Raw genomic sequence first — 18,079 nt, forward strand, 5'->3', positions numbered from 1 at the left:
TAAAAAATTTTTTTTGAACCAAATGAATTTACTACCCTTTTTAACAAAAGAAAACAAAATATAACATATACAGGCTATACCAGATACGACTGTGGACTAAATTTGGCCCATGAATTGCCATTTGGAAACTCCATATTAAACAAATCCCTAAACTTAAATCACTGAAGTCTAAATCATTGACTCATTCATTCAGCAAACATTTATTGAATGCCTCCTAAAGTCCAATCTTCATGTTCAGGGGCCAGAGCCCTATCTCTAACCTCAAGGAACCTTCTATCTCTAGACTCTAGTGGCCCCTCTTGGTGAATATTTAAAAAGAAATACCTTTGTTTTGTTTTGACAACTTAAACTAATTAATAAATGTTTCCAAGTTGAATCTCCAATAAATAGGTAAGACTTGCTTGCAGACTAGCAATTACATGTTCATATACCCACAGTTAATGTTTAAGACCATAAAAGTATTTTGATCTTAACTATTTTGAAATAAATTCTCTTAGCCTTTTTTATTCTGCTAATTTACTAGGCAAATATTTCAAGATAAACTTAAAGTCAAGCCAAGTAAATTATTTCAAATTCTAGATAAAATGAGTATGTATTAATGAAACTTAAATCTATTTGCAAATAAAATTTCTGGGAGCAAACTGTTTCAGTGAGAGACAAGAAATATGAATAAGGAAACAAGGGGGAACCAGGAGTAAAATAGAAGTGCAATCTATCTTCCTTTGTAGAAAAAATAATAGATGTGACTCCTTGAATCTGTTAATCTAATCTTGATGCTAATAATCTCATCTCTTCTGGAGGTGTGTTTTGGCTTTTTTCCCCACCTCACCCTCCCCACCCCTATAAACTCTTGGAAATGTGCAGTTTATGTAGAAAAGCAACATGTTTGCCTTCTGGTAAAATGGAGTCTTACGTTCCCCAAGCTCTTGTAAAAAGGCAATAAAAGTTTAGGTTGGCTCAAATGTAGAAATCTATTTCCCATCATGACAGTGGAAGACATTTCAGGTTCCTGGATTCCTAAAGATTCTGCTGCCTGAAAGTCCTATTCAGAAGCTTACTTTGTTATGACTGTTAGGCAGACGGAAGAGTTACTCATGACAAATATTACTGGCTTTGAACTGACATTAATGTCTTTAGAAAGCCTAACTATCTGTATGGAGCAATGTTTCTAATCACAGTATTACCTTGAGATCCCCAGAGGTTAAATGACTCTATTTGAGAAGAAAAAGATTCATTAACATTTTGTCATGTAAATAATTTGAATAAATTATTTCTTCTGGGTGATAAAACAAGAAAGCCATCACAATATGTGGTTTAATAAAATTTATTCTAGTTTGAGAGTTAATACCATACCAGATTTTTGTACCCCAAGATTTAGTGGCTTAAAAGAGCAAATCATTGCAATCACTCATGGTTCTGTAGGTTGACTGGGCTCAATTGAGCTTGGGGTTCTTGCTTGGGGCCTCTCATATGGTTGCAGTGAGATGGTGGCTGAGGCTAGAATAATCTGAAGGCTTGACTGGGCTGGACATCTAAGATGGCTCCTTGACTCACATATTTTGTGTCTCAGTTAGAATGGCTGAAAGAGTTAGAAGCTGGTATTTATCTTTCTCTTTTCACATGGCTAGTTTGAAATTCCTCACAGCATTACAGTCTTAGGGTTAGAGTTCTTACATGGGGGCTGTTTCCCCCAGAGTAAGGGTTTAAGAGACCCTGGCAGGAGCCAGTATATGTGAGGTGGGAGCTGCTGACTCTTATCTTGCTGTCAGGAGGGGAGAACTTGAAGGTACCAGATACCATCTAGAGTCTGAGCAAGAGAGCAACAGAATAGGGGTAGCTGGTAGGGGATAGACTCAAAGATGGGAAAAAACAAGCTATAGGACATTATGGAGCCTAGAATCCATCCCTGCTCTGAGGAGCTCTGCTTCTAGAGATCTCAGTTACCCAAGGCATTAGTCTCTTTTTGGCTTAAGTCAGTTTGGTTTGGGATTTTTTTTTTTTTTTTTTGGTTCATTACAATGGATGCAGTTCCCAAATGATACAATGAAATAATGAATTCTCCTCCAATTTATTTCTATGTTAAATATAATCAAAATACTACTTGATTTTTAAGACTGCTGCTTTTTTTGAGGCTGCTTTGTTTATTCCTAAATAATTTATGATTTATCTGAAGAGAAATGTGGTTAATATTTTTAACCAAGAGTAAATTATTTAATTTTCTTTTTTTTTTTAAGATTTTATTTATTTATTTGACAGAGAGAGAGAGACAGTGAGAGAGGGAACACAAGCAGGGCGAGTGGGAGAGGGAAAAGCAGGCTTCCCGCAGAGCTGGGAGCCCAATGCGGGGCTCGATCCCAGGACCCTGGGATCATGACCTGAGCCGAAGGCAGCCACTTAACCGACTGAGCCACCCAGGTACCCCAAATTATTTAATTTTCTTAAAACATTTAGAACGATTGCATAGCACACAGAAAGTGCCCAAAAATGTTAAATGTTACTTATATATTGTTATTTTTGCTTACATTAAAGGGCTAAACCTTTGTATGAAACCTCTTATCTGGCCTTAAATGTACATGTAGTTATCATAGTAAAAATTAGAGTGATCATGTGGCAAAGTGGCTAAGAATGTGTTTTATAATCTGTTAGGTCTGGGTTCAAATTCCAGCCTTGCTCCTCACTTGCTGTGTAACCTGCAAGTTACTTAACCTCTCTGAGCTTCATTTTATCCTCCTAAAAATTAGACTAAAAGTAGCTTGTAGGAATAAAATTAAATAATGCTTGCAAAGGCCCAGATTCAATGCCTAACACAAGATAGGTGTCCATCAAGTGTGATTATATTATTTTATGCTGTGTGGTAATTCAATTAGCCCATAAAAGACTGGTCAAATAAATCAAGAATCCATGTAAATGACAATGTATTTTGTATCAATGTATGTATTCCTATCCAAAAATTAAAATTAAGAAAACAAAATTGCTCTAAAAATTTATGAAATATGTTTATTATAGAAGACATGATTACTTGTATATTTACTTGTATGTATACTTTTTCTAAGGTCCAAGGTTAAAACACTAACTCAAAATATATTATGACATCCTTTAGTTAGCAGATCATATTTGTTCAAAGTCAACTATGTTCTTCTAAAATTACAAACCAACAAATTGCCCAATGCTGAGCAGTAAGTTAAAAGAGATACCTATTTGTTAGAGGATCAGTGTCATAAAATTAACCTCAAAGTCAATAAAGGGCATCAAATTGATATTATTTAAAATAAAGTAAAGGAACTGAGAAATAGTGTTATATGAATCCATTTAAATATAGTAGATTTTAAAGAATAAGCCAATGCTAATGTTTTAATTATTATACTGAGGTCCTTTTGGTTGCAAGGAGAAAATCCAACTAAAATAATTTTCTTATTTAACAGGTCCAGAGGTAGGGTGGCTGGTGGCTTCATGCTATAGCTTTTTATCTTTCATCCAGCTCCCTCCCTGGTCAAAAGATGGCCACAGCAGTTCTAGCTATCATGATCTCACACCAATGTCCAGAGGTAAGAAAAGATGACCTCTTTCTTGTGTTTCTGTAGAAAAGCTAAGAAACCTTTTCAGAAGCCACATCCCCACTGTTCCATCCTACTCAGACTTCTCTTCAAGTTTTGTTGGCCATAATAGGGTCATAATGGAAGTGAAAGTACCATGATAGGTGTGGATGACATAAATATCACTTCTGGGGGGTGGGACTAGAGCACTTGGCCAATTGGATGAACACAGGTAATTGTCAGGATGGAAAAAGAGGGGAATGGGTGTTGAGAAGACAAAGACCCTATTACATTGACAAGCACCATTCCAAAAAATTGGAAAAAAAGAATTCAACTGATGAAAGCATGTTATTAAATACTATGCAGTGGTTAGAGGGAATATGTGTACAACAATATACGTAGATCATAAAAGCATAGTATTCAGTGAAAACAGTGGGAAAGAGAGCAAAATCTATCGTACAAAATATAGTGCTTCAAAATACATGAACACTGAAACTTTCACATATTAATGTCAGGGGCATAAACTGGTGCAGCCACTTGGGAAAACTGTCAGGCAGGATCTTCTAATGGTAAACAAAAGCATGCCCTACTTTCCAGTAAACTGGTCTTCTAGCTGTATATATGTGCGTGTCTATGTGCACCAGATATGTCTGGAAATATTCAGAGCAGCACCATTCATAGCAGTCACAAACTGGAAACCAGCTATCCAAGTGTCCATGAACCAGAGAATGGATAAATCCATTACATCATGGTGGTGTAATTCCACACTGGAATACTGTAATGGAATACAGTATTCATTGGAGTACTATACAGTGATGAGAGTGGATGAACTACCATTACAAACTGCAACTAGTGAAGTGAGTCAGTATGATTCCACTTATATATATTTCAAAAATAGGTAAAATTAATCTATAACAATAGGAGTCAAGATAGTAATTACCTGTTCGGAGAGGGTCATAGCTATTGGGAGGGAACTCCTGGTGGGCTGATAATATTTTATTTCTTTACGTGTGTGGTGGTCTCATGGATTTATTTGTGAAAATTCACTGAGCTGTACAGTTAGGATGGGCATTTTTCTATATGTATGCTATACTTAAAATTTTTTCCTTAAAAAATCATGCACATACAAAATAACACTCATTTGGGGCACCTGGGTGGCACAGTTGGTTGAATGTCTGGCTCTTGTTCTTGGCTCAGGTCGTGATCTCAGGGTCATGGGATTGAGCCCCATGTCGGGCTCTGCACTTAGTACCAAATCTCAAGATTCTCTCTCCCTCTGCACCTCCTCCCACCAAGCATGCACTCTCTCTCTCCCTCTCAAATAAATAAGTCTTAAAAAAAAAAAAAGAAAAAGATCTCAAAATAGCATTCGTTTAATTAATATTCAGTGACTTTTGCTAGGCAGTGTCTGGGCACTGAGAATACAAAGAGAACTCAGTCTCTGCCTTCATGGAGTTTAATCCTAATAAGAAAAATAAATGTAATAATGACAACAGCAGATAATACTTAAATAGTATAGATTATTTGCTGGATAAAATTGTGACAGTTTGAGGTAGATACTGTCATCACCCCCATTTTAGAGCTGAGGAAACTGAGGCACAAAGCTACCTGCTGAAGATCACAGAGTGAGTGGTAGAGTGAAAATGCAAGCCTAATAACTCAAACTCTGGAGTCTGTCTTTTAACCAGGATGCCATATTGCCTCTCATTCTAGTGAGGGGAGATAGACAAAAAACAAAGGTAGATATGAAAAAGAATCACAGGTGGCAAATACTGCAACTGAGAAAAACCATGGTATAGTGCAGAAAGTGACAAGGGGATTGCTGTTTTAAAAAGGATGATTAGGGAGGGTTTTTAAAAAATAAAGTGACATTTGAAAACAGACATGAAGAAAGTGAGTGAACCTTTGGATAGCTGAGCAGTAAGTGTTTCAGGCAGAAGAAACAGCAAGGCCCTGAGGTGTGCTTAGTAAGTTCAAGAAATAGCCAGGAGGCCATGATGGCTAAAGTAGAATGAGATGGACAGAAGTGGGAAGGGATGATCTAATGGGCACCAGATCATGCATGGCCTTGTAGGCCAGCCCTTGTTCCTTATAAGGATATATACATGTCCAGTGACAGGTATAGTACGCTTATTAGAGTGAATGCTCACCATAGGGAATCGGTGAGAGGATCTTGAATAAAAGAGTTAGTACCCAACCTATTAGGCTAGACTGTCATTAGTATTATTAACTCAGTTTTATTTTTTTATTTTTATTTTTTAGAACTTCTTTCTTTTTTACACAGTGTTATATTAGTTTCAGGTATACAATATAATGATACAACAATTCCATACATCATCTAATGCTCATCACAACACCCCCTATTTCTCCTGTCCCCCCCATCCACCTCCCCTCTGGTAAACCATTGGTTTGTTCCCTATAATTAAGAGTCTGTTTCCTGATTTCTTTCTCACCCTCTCTCTCTCCCTTTGCTCATTTGTTTTGTTTCTTAAATTTCACATATGAGTAAAATCATATGGTATTTGCTTTCTCTGACTTATTTCACTTAGCATTATACTCTCCAGCTCCATCCATGTCATTGCAAATGGCAAGATTTCATTCTTTTTTATGACTGAATAATGTTCATTGTATATATATATATACCACATCTTTATCCACTGACTAATCAATGGACACTTAGGCTACTTTCATAATTTGGCTACTATAAATACTGCTGCTATAAACAAGGGGTGTATGTATCCCTTTGAATTAGTAACTTTGTATTCTTTGGATAAATGCCCTGTAGTGTCATTGCTTGATTGTAGGGTAGTTCTATTTTTAACTTTTAGAGGAACCTCCATACTATATATCTGAATTGTGGGGTAGAGGTGGAAACAACTATGGCATAGTCTTTAACCAAAGAAGACTCTATACTCCCATCTCCATACCACCATAAATTATCCAAAAATTAAAATGATTGCATCAGATTTCCATTTCACAGAAGAAAGGTATGCCCTATGTGTGTTAGGACTTCTTTATTACTCACATGGGTGGCAGTATCTACAATGGATGGCACTGCCTCTGGCCTGCAGTGTGGCAAGAATCCTCTTTTCATTTTAACAAAGAATCTTACCAAAATAGTGATAAGACATACTTCTTTAAAAAATTAAAATCAGTCCTTTAAAAAGTATATAACTTATGGTTTGGTTTTTTTCTGGGAATGTCAGGCAGGTTGACAAACTACATGCATTGATGTTTAAAACATAGTGATTTCTTCAAAACATCCTGCATGGATACCAATATACCCCAAGAAGCATCAAACCTTATTATTTGTATTTAAAATTAGTTTAGTTTTTGCCAGAGAAAATGTATGCACTTTATTGGTAGTATGAGATCTTGCTTTAGGTTAGAAAGCTTTTGATTTTATTCAGGGCTTATTATTGCAAATTCTGTCTCCTTCTTTAGTTTTGGGTTTTCAAAATCCAGAAAAGTATCTTCTAAAGAAGGACAGTTGTCCTGTAACAATTCAGATGAAATAGTATTTAAAAGCATTGCATTTTAGTAGTTCAGAAATTATGCTTTAGACTTCATCAAGAACTTTCAAAGAAAAGAGAAGAATAGAAAGAGAACCATCTTCTATGATTTGACTCTCAAATGAACTTCTAGGTTTCAAGCCTCTATTAAAATGGAAATGTAAAAAGATAGGCACTCAGTATATTAATTTATAATGCATTCGTTAGTCTGTTCACTATTTATTGAATGTCTCGTGAATGTCAAACCCTGTGCTAAGTACCTGAGATATATTGATGAGGGAAAAGAGACACAGTCCTGGCTTCACAGTGCTACAGGCTAACAGGGCAAAGGACATCACTAATTACACAAGCATATAAAACTCTAAGCGTGACAAGCACTGTGGAGAAGAGGCTCATGATATAGTGAGAGCCTGTAAGGAAGACTTTAGACTATTGATGTTGATTAGAGAAAGCTGTTCTGGAAACATGATAATTACATTCTGACCTGAAGAAAGAAGGTAGGAATTAACTTGTTGAAGGAACAAGGTACAAAGCAGAGGGAAAAGCCAAGTAATTAGAGGGAATGTAGAACTGAAAGAAAGTCAAGAGGGCTAGAATTCTCAGAGAAAGGAGTCTAGATGAAAGTTATACTCATTTATTCATGTAATCCAAATGTATTATGTGCTTACTGTGTGCCAAATCTTGTTGTAGGTGTTGAAAACATTAGTGTTGACTTTGTCACAAAAGTAAAGACAGGACATTAAAAAGTTTGAACCGTGCAGGGCTGAGGGTGGGATGTTGATAGGATCATATTTGTGTTTTGCCGAGATAGCTAGCTCCCATGTGGAGAATGGGTGAGAAGAGGCCAGAGTGGGTTGTGTGGATCAGTGAAGGGACTGTTACAGTAGTCTGGCTGGGAGACAGTAACAGCTTGCATGAGGACAGTGATGCTGGAGGTGCCTAAAAATCGATGGCTTCAAGAGATAACTTAGGAAGCAAAATAGGACATTGCATGTAGTAGGTTGAGGGGCAGGGAAGGAAAGGTCAAGGATGTGTCTGAGGGTTCTAGCTTGCACAGCTGGATGGGTTAGCTAAAATAATAGCAGTGATAATATCATCAGCCACTTGGACCTGAGTTTTGGAGTGGTGAGGGACTGTGGGTGAGATACTGAGGTATAGTCTTTAATTAGAGTAGAGTCCTTCCTCCAAATCACTGTAAATAACCAAAAATGATTATCTCAAATCTCTACTTTTTTGGTGTTTTTTTTTGGACAGAGTAGACATGTTCTACGTATGTTAGAACTTCACTGGTTCTGATGCTCCATGTGAACAGTGAAGCCTTTCAAGAACTATACTACTTTGGCCATGCATGTTGCCAAGAGCCTCTTTTTTGCTTTAGACACAGCATCTTCTGAAAGGAGCAGTAAGACCGCGTTCCCTAAGGGCAAAGTGAGAATGTGATGGAGGAGGTAGATCAAGGAGGGGAGGACACACCCCAGATTCTCAGTTGGGAGCCTGGTAAGATCAAAGCCCAGAGCTGGGAGATACAGTTTGTGAGGCTAGAGTATGGGTGGGCCTTCTGTCCTGGTGGGAGATTAGGGTGAAGGAGTGGGCTGAGGTGACTTCCCAGAGGGCTCTCTGTGCTTTGCTAAGGTTTGACTTCACCCGAAGGGCAGTGGGGGGTGTACTTTGAAAAGGTTAGGAAAATGTCAGGAACAAGGTTACATGGTGACTTTATAATAATTTAAACTGCTCTTATTGTATGTTCCTTTTCTGAATATGTGCTGTTTTCATAATAAAATATTTTTTTAAAAAAAGAAAGCTGATTTTGTCTGTGGTGTAGATTGGATAAGACTTGGAATGTGAGTTGAGATGCAGGGAGACCAATTAGGAAGCTATTGCAACAGGAGGTTGCTGAAATGGAGGAAAGAATGTAACCTTTGGAGCCAGGAAGACTTAAATTTGGACGGACCCTGGCTTTGCCACTTCGGGATTGTGTGATCTTGGACAACTATTTTTCTTCCCTAGGTCTTAGTTTTTTCATCTGTAAAAATATAGGGAACAATACCTCCTTACATTATTCTCTTTTGTGAGAATTATGTATGTTAAGTTCTAGCATATAGTACTGTCAGTAAATGTAGTTCTAATTTTAACAGTGTGAAGAGTATGAATTAAGACACAAGTAATGGGAATGGAGAAGGGGGAATAGATGGCAGTGATGTTAAGGAGGTAGATTGTACAAGCCTCAGGGACTGATGGAATGATGTTGGGGAGCTGCTGTACTTCCTGGGAATCCCACTTGGATGGGATTAGGCAGATGGTGATTCCATTTACTTAGAGAAAGTAGGAAGAAGGTCAGGGTTATTGGTTGAAGGGGTGGGGCAAAGTTGGGAATGAGGGGAATTACAAACTCACTGTGGGACTTGTTACACTTGAGATGCTCTGAAGTCAGTTGGCTCTTTGGGTCTATAGCTCTCTGGGAGCTCGGAGAGCTGGGGCTCCATGATGGATATTGGGGAGCTGGTACTTTCTAATGAAAATGTGCTCAGAGTAATGAGTAGAGTAGGCCATAGGGAGCATGAGTGTTTTAACAGGAGGCAAAAAGAGCAGGGGCAGGGGGATGAGAAAAGAAAATGGTCATATATGTTAAGAAGGGAAATAGGAGTTTATAAACCAAGAGAGAAGAACATTTCAAGAGGGAGGTAGTGGTTAATATTGTCAACTGGCACAGAGAGGTCAGCTAAGGTTGACACTGACAAAAATGCATTGGATTTAGCAACTAGGGGTGGGGGGTGAGGCTGGTGTCACAGTTTTGCTAGAGATTGTTGTGTAGAGTGCTAGGGCTGCAATCCAGATTGCAGTCTGTGGATGAGTGGACAGGAGGTAAGAAGTGGGCATGGGGTGGAACTGTCCTCTGTTCTTTCTATGAGGGGAAAGAGAAAAATTGGGACGGTGGTGTTTTGTTTGTTGGTTTTAGGAAGTGAACGCTTGGGTGTGTGAAGCAGCCAAACTAGGGAGAGAAAGAATAAGGGTGATTCTGAATTATGTGGGAGGGGGTGGAATTTGTTGGCACAGGTGAAGGAGTTAGCCAGAAACCAGAAAAGGGAGGTTACTTCCTCTAGGATGAGGGGAAAGCAGGCATCAATGGGTATAGATAGAAATAGATAAAAGCGTGGGTTGGGGAGGTGTGAGATATTGAGGAAGTTCATGCTGATGATCTCAAAAGTCTTTGTGAAGAGGTGTGTGGAGAGAATGGCACCAGTCACAAGGCATGAGGATTAGGAAGAAAGACTTGGTTTTATTAAGCTGTTTGGGGGGCCAGCAACAGTTGCTCACACGTGGGCTCTGGAAGGATTTGTTGAGTAGTGCTCTAGAATCTGTTGGAGCTGAAAGTAGTTCACTGGCTGGGCATCCTCCATCAGTGTTCTGCATTGTACCAGCAAGACTCAGGAAGGGGCTGACCGAAGCAACGGGGCAGTACTCAGTGTATGGAGGTGCTGACCTGGGAGGTGAGAGTTGAAGGGAGCTCCTGGATCCCGAGGATGTAGGCTGTGGTGGATAGTCAGACTGGTGAGTGTGTGTTTAGGAATAGAGAGGTCCAGTGGCCTCTCTTCCTCCTCCTCCTAAGCACCTGTAATCTGAATAGAAAAGCACAGAGTGGGGCACTGGGTTATCTACAAGCCTATTTTTAGTTGGTCCCTAGTTGGTGGTTCCTGTTGTTTTCTCTTTCTTGGGAGGAGGCAGCAACTTTTAAAAACCGAATTTACAGGAAACGATTTATGCAATTTGAAGTCTTTAGACAATGGGAACACAGCAAAGATTTCAAACACTGGCGAGACAAAAGCAGTATTTACAGAGGGATTACAAATAACTACAAGCCCTATTCTTAATTAAGTGAAAAAAATCATTACAAGTCAATGCATGGGGGATGCCTGGATCAGTTAGTCAGTTCATTGTCTGGCTTGGCTCAGGGCATGATCCCAGGGTTCTGGGATCGAGCCCTACATCTGGTCTCCCTGCTTAGCGGGGAGTCTGCTTCTCCCTCTGCCTGCCACTCCCCTGCTTGTGCTCTCTCTGCCTCTTTCTGACAAATAATAAAATCTTAAAAAAAAAAAAGACAATGCATTTATTATTTTTCTTCCTTCCTCCCTCCCTCCCCCCTTCTTCCTTCCTTCCTTCCTTCCTTCCTTCCTTCCTTCCTTCCTTCCTTCCTTCCTTCCTTCCTTCCTTCCTTCCTTTCTTTCTTTCTTTCTTTCTTTCTTTTTCTTTCTTTCTCTCTTTCTTTCTTTCTTTCTTTTTCTTTCTTTCTTTCTTTTTTCTCTCTTCACTAAATTGTCCTAAATCTTTTATGTCTTAACCTTAGTAAGAGGAAATAAAATGGGTTATAAGTAACTGTTGATACTGCATTCTTCATTCAGGCCTGTGTGTGTGTGTGTGTGTGTGTGTGTGTGTGTGTGTGTGTGTGAAGGAGTCCTCTTTGCATTTTGTGTTATTAGATGTCAAGTATGAGTGCTAAACAAGAATACCTGTGGGAGTTATTATCAGTAGCTAAAATTCTCTTTGCAGTTAATTTTTTTAAATGATAGGAATAAAGTATTGAAATCAAACTGTTCAAGAATTTGTCTTTCAATAAAAGTGTCTTTAAAATTATGGCAGGAAATGGGCAAGGAAGCAGTCAGTCTGGGGTTGGAGATAGCAAGATAGTTCTGGAAGGGGCCAGTTATGCCAAAAAATGCTTGCTCCCAAGTGCTGCCTTTTTAAAGGAGTGCTTGCCCTTTTTATAGGTTCCCTCCCTACATTGCCTTGAATTAGTCTGGTTGGGGGAAGTAGTGAGGAGAGAAATTAAACCTTGTAGGGGAGCCCATTGATGACTCTTGTGGGTGATGGGGTTAGTATGAATGGCAGCCAGATTTCCTGCCAGAAGTCGCCTTGGTGCTATGAAAATGTCAGGAAGTGTTCATAGTACCAGTGTTCTTAATAGCCCCAAAATGGAAACACAAAAATGCTGACCATGGGAGAAAAAGGTAAATAATTATGGCTAATTCTCATGATGGAATATTTACTTGCAATGAGTGAAAGTACAGATAACAGCAAGATGAATCTGTTCACAAAATGCTGAGTGAAAAAGAAAATCCCAGAAAACTATATATAGTACAATACCATTTTTGTAACATTCAAAAACAAGCAAAGGAAAAATAAACACAAAGTTTGGGATAGTGGTTACTTCTGAGGTGGTGAGGGTGGAGGGCAAACAGAGGACGGCATGAGAAATGCATATAAATAGATATAAGTTATTGTTAATATCATTGTTTGGGTTAAATGGTCTATTCATAGGTGTTTATGTATTATTTGAAATAAGATAAAGAGAGCCATAAATGGATTAATGGAAATAGTGCATGAGAAACCAAATAAGTATACATTTCAAGCGGTATGACATTGTGAGCAGAAAATATGTCCATAACATGGGCCCTGTTGGCAAGCACAGCCCTTTTCACCTGGTAAGCAAGACTCAAGAGACTCTTCCTGCATGGGTTTACCTTCTAATCTTGGTGGACAGCAAATTAAGGATTTCAGAAAGTTGTTAAGTACCATGAAAACAAAAACATAGCAATATCTCTTTGAGTTTGTATATATAAGAATGTCTCTAGGATGGGTACCCAGAAATAGGTTAATTGAATGGAAGAGTATGTACATTTAAATTTTTGATAGATACTGCCAAATTTCTCTCCAAAAAATTTGCTAATTTACATTACCAAACCTTTTTTTTTTTTTTTATCTTTGCCAATGCTGGCAATTATTGATGATTCTCAATCTTCTGGCTTAGCCAACTGGAAAAATATGATATCTCATTTTTGTCTCAAACAACTAATTTTTAGGTGAGCTTTTGGTGTGGGTGTTATTAGTGAATTGAAGACTGTGCATATTTTTGTTCCATTATTGGTGAAAGAATGACTGTAGTTGTATTTGCCTAAAAATTCTTTGGGAAGAGTTTTGACCTCTGATTAGATCTATTACTCTCTAATCCATTTGGGCAGGAAGTAGTACTTACCTGAAACACTTGTGGGGATGGAAGGGGTGGAAAGGGAGATTTATTTGGTGCTTTATGTATCAAGTAGTGGGATAGGGGCTTTTTCATGTTCTCTAATTTAATGTCATCTTCATGGCAGCCCTCTGAGAAAGTCTAGAGACTCAGAGAAGTGAAGACTTGCCTTAGTCATACAGTTAGGAAGTGATTCAGCTAGCTCTCACTTCACTTTTCATACTTTTCTTCCCTTAAGCCTAACAGAAAATAGCACCATTTTAAGGATCTAGTCTTTTAATGGTTCTCTTCCAGTGGTTCTCAACCTTGGCCGTACATTGAAATCTCCTGGGAAACCAGAAAAAATATTCATGCCTAGGTCCTACTCCTGGAGAGTCTGATGTAATTGGCCTGAGGTGTAGCCTGGACATTAGGATTTTAAAAAAACTCACAGAGATTCTCCTTTCAGCCAAGGTTGAGAGCCACTGGTCTAATTCAGTGATCTCCAGATTTCTTTTTAGATTTGCATTACCTATAATTTGATTTTGTGACACTCTCTTGCCACCTTAACTCCTAAAAGTTTTGCAACTTTTTTCTTTGGTTTATTTTGAGACTTTTGGAAAAATTCCATGATAGACTTTGGAGTAATTGCAGCTATCCTGGTGCGAGATGAGTAGAAAGACTGCATTACTAAATTGAGGTCAGGAATTGCTGAGCTAATTATTTCTCAGACCTTTATTTTGCAGTTTTTAAAATCAGTAAACCAACTGCACCATGACATAAGCAATCTTCTTCTTGAAGAAGAATATCAGCAAAATATTAGTATCACTTATGACTTTTCGCAAATACATTTTAATCTGTTACTGAACATCAAATAGGGCAGGTCAGGGAGCTCAAAAAAGGAAATAATGTCATCTGCAATAAATTAAATCTTATTCAAATTTTAATCAGTTTTTCTGGGAATATTTACTCACTGTCCTATAAAAGTAAAATACCTTCTGATTGTTTTCCACATGCACACGATGAGCTTAGTTGGTAAAAACATTTTCCCCATCTATGATATCAAGATGCCTTCCCCAACCTTCAATGCAGCTTTAGAAAAACTGGCATCATTATTTTGGCAGCTCAAATGGGGCTCATAATGCTTCTTACTCATTCATTTGTTGTGGCTTATTATTTTAATTGAAGTGTAGTTAACACACAGTGTTGCATTAATTTCAAGTGTACAACATAGCGATGCCACAGCTCTGTACATTGTGCTATGTTCACCGCAGGTATAACTCCCATCTGTCACCGTACAATACCACTACAATACCACTGACTATATTCTCTATCCTGTGCCCTTCATCCCCATGACTTACTCATCCCATGATTGGAAGCCTGTTGTGGTTCATTCTTACTTTATGCTGATCTTTGGTATTGCATTTCTTTGTGGTGCAGGCAGCAGTCATAGGAGAGCCATGTGGTGATTCTAGCAGAGGCCTTGTTCTTTCCTTTCCAAAGCACTTATTATTATTGTTAATATCTTAACTTGTAGGCTTTTTCAGACCAGTTTAATGTAGCTCTGACTGTAGGATCCTATTCAATCTCTGTGTAAACTGGGAGATTTTCCCTTCTCTTTCCAGTCTTCTTTTCTATAAGTCTCATTCTTCATGGCCTAGTCCTAAGATCAGCTTTGCAAAAACCATGCACCAGAAAAAGGACCCAGTCTGGTGGCATGGGAAAAGCCAGAGTTGGTGGACTTTGCTTTTAATTCCACCTCAGTAATTTCCTATAGAATTTTGAGTTATTCTATGCCATATTTTCTTTAATCTATAAAATGGAGATAATAGTTCTTGGGAACAAACAATAGACTTGTGTGAAAGCACTTGAAATATATAAAGTGTAGTGTAGTTCAGTATTATTTATTTTTAACTAGTCTATTTTCCCCTGAATATCTGCCAAGTCAGTAAAATAAACCAAAAACCATCTTGAAGCTGCACTGTGGTGTGTGCTGAGTGTGTAAGATTAGAGATCGAAGGCCTGGTGTGAATCAGGGCAAATCATTTCATCTCAGCCTTAGTTTCCATCTTTAAAAATGAGGGTACTAGATAGACACCATCTGAGAGGGTGGATAGATTAAATGTTATCAAGAATATGAAAGTACTTTGTAAATAAGAAAGCACCTCACAAACATTAGCTGATTCTTTAAGTTTGGGTGCACTACCTATTCTTGGAGTCATTAAGATTTATCCTTCAAGTCAGCCCCCAAGTTGCAGAATCTCAGTGCTACTTCCAGAACTCCCACTCTCTCCCATTTTGATGCTCCTTTACTAGGTGCTCCCATGTGGAAATCTCTACCTTCTGACATTTCTTTCTTTTCTTTCTTCCTTGTTTTCTTTTCTTTTCTTTTCTTTCTTTTACCTTCTCTACTCCCAGCCCTCTCCCAAATTATATTGACATTTTCCTTCCCTGGCTTATATTTTCTTTATTATGAAATTACACTTCTCTTCATATAGATGAAGATTACACTAGTTTTTTTTTTTTTTAAGATTTTATTTATTTATTCATGAGAGACAGAGAGAGAAGCAGGCTCCCAAGGAGCAGGGAGCCTGATGCGGGACTCGATCCCAGGTCCCTGGGATCATGACCAGCCGAAGGCAGATGCTTAACCATCTGAGCCACCCAGGTGCCCAGATTACACTAGTTTTCAACAGCTGATTTACAGCTGCTTGTGGCTAGCATTTTAAGTGAATAGTTAATCTGTTGAATTAATCCAAAATAAATGATTAGATAGTGTTGTTCCTTCAGAGAGTATATTGTATTTTAGCAGTAATCAGAGTACCAGAACCCACAGTAATAACAAATGTATGTATTTCAGGTCTGTGTTAGATTTGAAGTAAATGTTTAAGGAAAAATGTGCCTTTTGTTACCATTCAAAATACACCTTTTAGTCAGCTCCTCACTATATTAAACTATAGTGCTGCTCTTAGATGGGGAAAAAAAATCACACTTCTTTTTCCTTCTTTTGGATTCAGATGAAAAGTTATTTAATAATATCTTCACTATATTTTAAACAATTTTAATAACATCATATTATAATCTATATGTAATTCTATTGTTGAACTTTGATTCAAATACAAGATGATAAACTTTTAAAATATTACACAAATACTGAATACATTTATAACATGGAATCCCTGTCTTTAAAAATAAAGCCTCAGTCAGTTATGTTCTGATTTTAATAGTATTGCACAATATATTCTTCCAAAAAGAAAAAAATTCCCAATATCTTCTTTTTTTTAAAAAAAAGCATCATTTCTAAGGAGGATATTCTTCTAAGTATAGAGTTCCTAAAATCAACTGACTTTCCGCTAGTCATCAATAACTAACATTGAGTAGTGGATTTTTGAAATATTTCTGTGAATTCACAGGAACAAATAAAAAGTGAAAAACCAAACCAAATAAACATCTCTGATTATCCTAGAGATTTTTCTTCTTGTGAGTTCTTTATCTCTTGCTTTCTTCCAGGTGTTTTACTAAGTCATAAATTTCAACAACAAATCTTCCACAACTATTTTTGTATAGCCAAAAAAAAAAGTTGCTTCTCCTGGATAACTAATGACTTCTAAGGCATTCTTAATAAAAATAATACCTTCTTTCCTTGGGCTATGAGACTGTTCGGGCTGAAAGAGACTGAGGGATTATTTTGCTCCAGCTTCTGCATTTATTCCCAGATGTGGGAACTGGGCCCCAAGGAGGTAACAATTTACTTGAGTTCACACAGATAACTCACTTTATTGTGGAGTTCTTGAGAAAGAATATGGATGGGCATATCTAGGTATAAGATAAGAAATATCTTAGTTGTGTTGGTTTATTAATGAGCTATTTGTGATTTTATCCTTTATGCATTCTTTCAGTCATTTATTCATCCATGCTTCTGTTTTCTTGGGAAGGTGAAATAATAGATGCAGGGTTCCTGCCATATTGCTGAGCTCGGTAGAGTTTTATATATAGTAGAGATGTTCAAGGAAAAGTAAAGGAAAAAAATGGCCTCTTTTTGAAATGTACTCCTTCTCTGGCCTGGTGTGGTCTTAGTTCTCAAACCCTGGTCTTAGAAAAATAAAATTTTAAAGTGTGTGTCAAGGTAGGGGGGAGACCCCCAGCATCCTTGAGAAGAGCTTTGGCTTCGGCACTTTGAGGGCAGAGCCATTACTACCAGCTCCATTGTCAGGCAGCTCTAATAGTTTGGAAGTTTTTCATTATATTGAGTTAAGGTCTGTTCCCTGTAATTTCTCTCCACAAATCCTAGTCCTTTTCTCTGGAGAAACCCAGACCCAATATATTCAATTGACTCCCTTCCTCCCCATGAAGGCCTTTCCTTTCTGGAGTAACCACCCTTCAGCTTTTCTCCACAGGGCATTATTTTCAGACCTCTGATGGCTACTGTTGGGACTCAGTCTGGTTTTGAATGGTGTCTTTTAAAACATGAAACTGAGAGCTGAGTATTTCTCCAGATGTGGTTGTCCATTATGGGATATATGGCAGAACCATAACATCTGCTGGCAACACTATATTTCTATTAATAGAGACTAAATGCACTTGCTTTCTTGGTAGTTGCCTTCATACTCCTGACACTCCTTAATAAAGCTTGGAAACAACCACCTCCCCTGGATGTTTTCTCATGAAATGTTATATCAGGTCCCTTCTAGTCTATGTGCAATTAAATAATTTGAACTGACATTTATCTGTATTAGATGTTATATTTTGGTTTCACTGTGGCAAGAATATTTAAATTCTTGATCCTGTTCTTGATCAAAATCATTGTGTATTTTTCTTGTGGTAGAAGAACAGTTTTCAGTATTATGAAGGATGGGGTGCCTTATTTTTCTTAGAAAAATCTATCAAAAGAAGCATTGTTTCCAGACTTTATCCTAGGTGTCATTACAAAAAAAAAAAGTGTGTGGTGTGTATAGTGTGAGTTTATACTACCTAGTGGATACTGTAGACTACTATCCATATCTCCCCTTTTGAACCAAGTCACTAATTTTCCCAGT

The 18,079-nt window shown here is 37.8% G+C and overlaps 1 long non-coding RNA gene across 1 annotated transcript in view; it reads left to right on the top strand.

Moving 5' to 3' along the window:
* The first annotated feature begins 2,968 nt into the window (after positions 1-2,968).
* Positions 2,969-18,079, top strand: part of LOC118017024 — a 102,499-nt gene continuing 87,388 nt past the window's right edge. The window contains exon 1 of the long non-coding RNA XR_004681016.1: positions 2,969-3,545. This is a non-coding gene — a long non-coding RNA (uncharacterized LOC118017024). The remainder of the gene's footprint in view (positions 3,546-18,079) is intronic.

The sequence above is a fragment of the Mirounga leonina genome, unplaced genomic scaffold (assembly GCF_011800145.1).
Source record: "Mirounga leonina isolate KUSES-001 unplaced genomic scaffold, KU_Mleo_1.0 Mir_168, whole genome shotgun sequence".
Classification (NCBI taxonomy): domain Eukaryota; kingdom Metazoa; phylum Chordata; class Mammalia; order Carnivora; family Phocidae; genus Mirounga; species Mirounga leonina.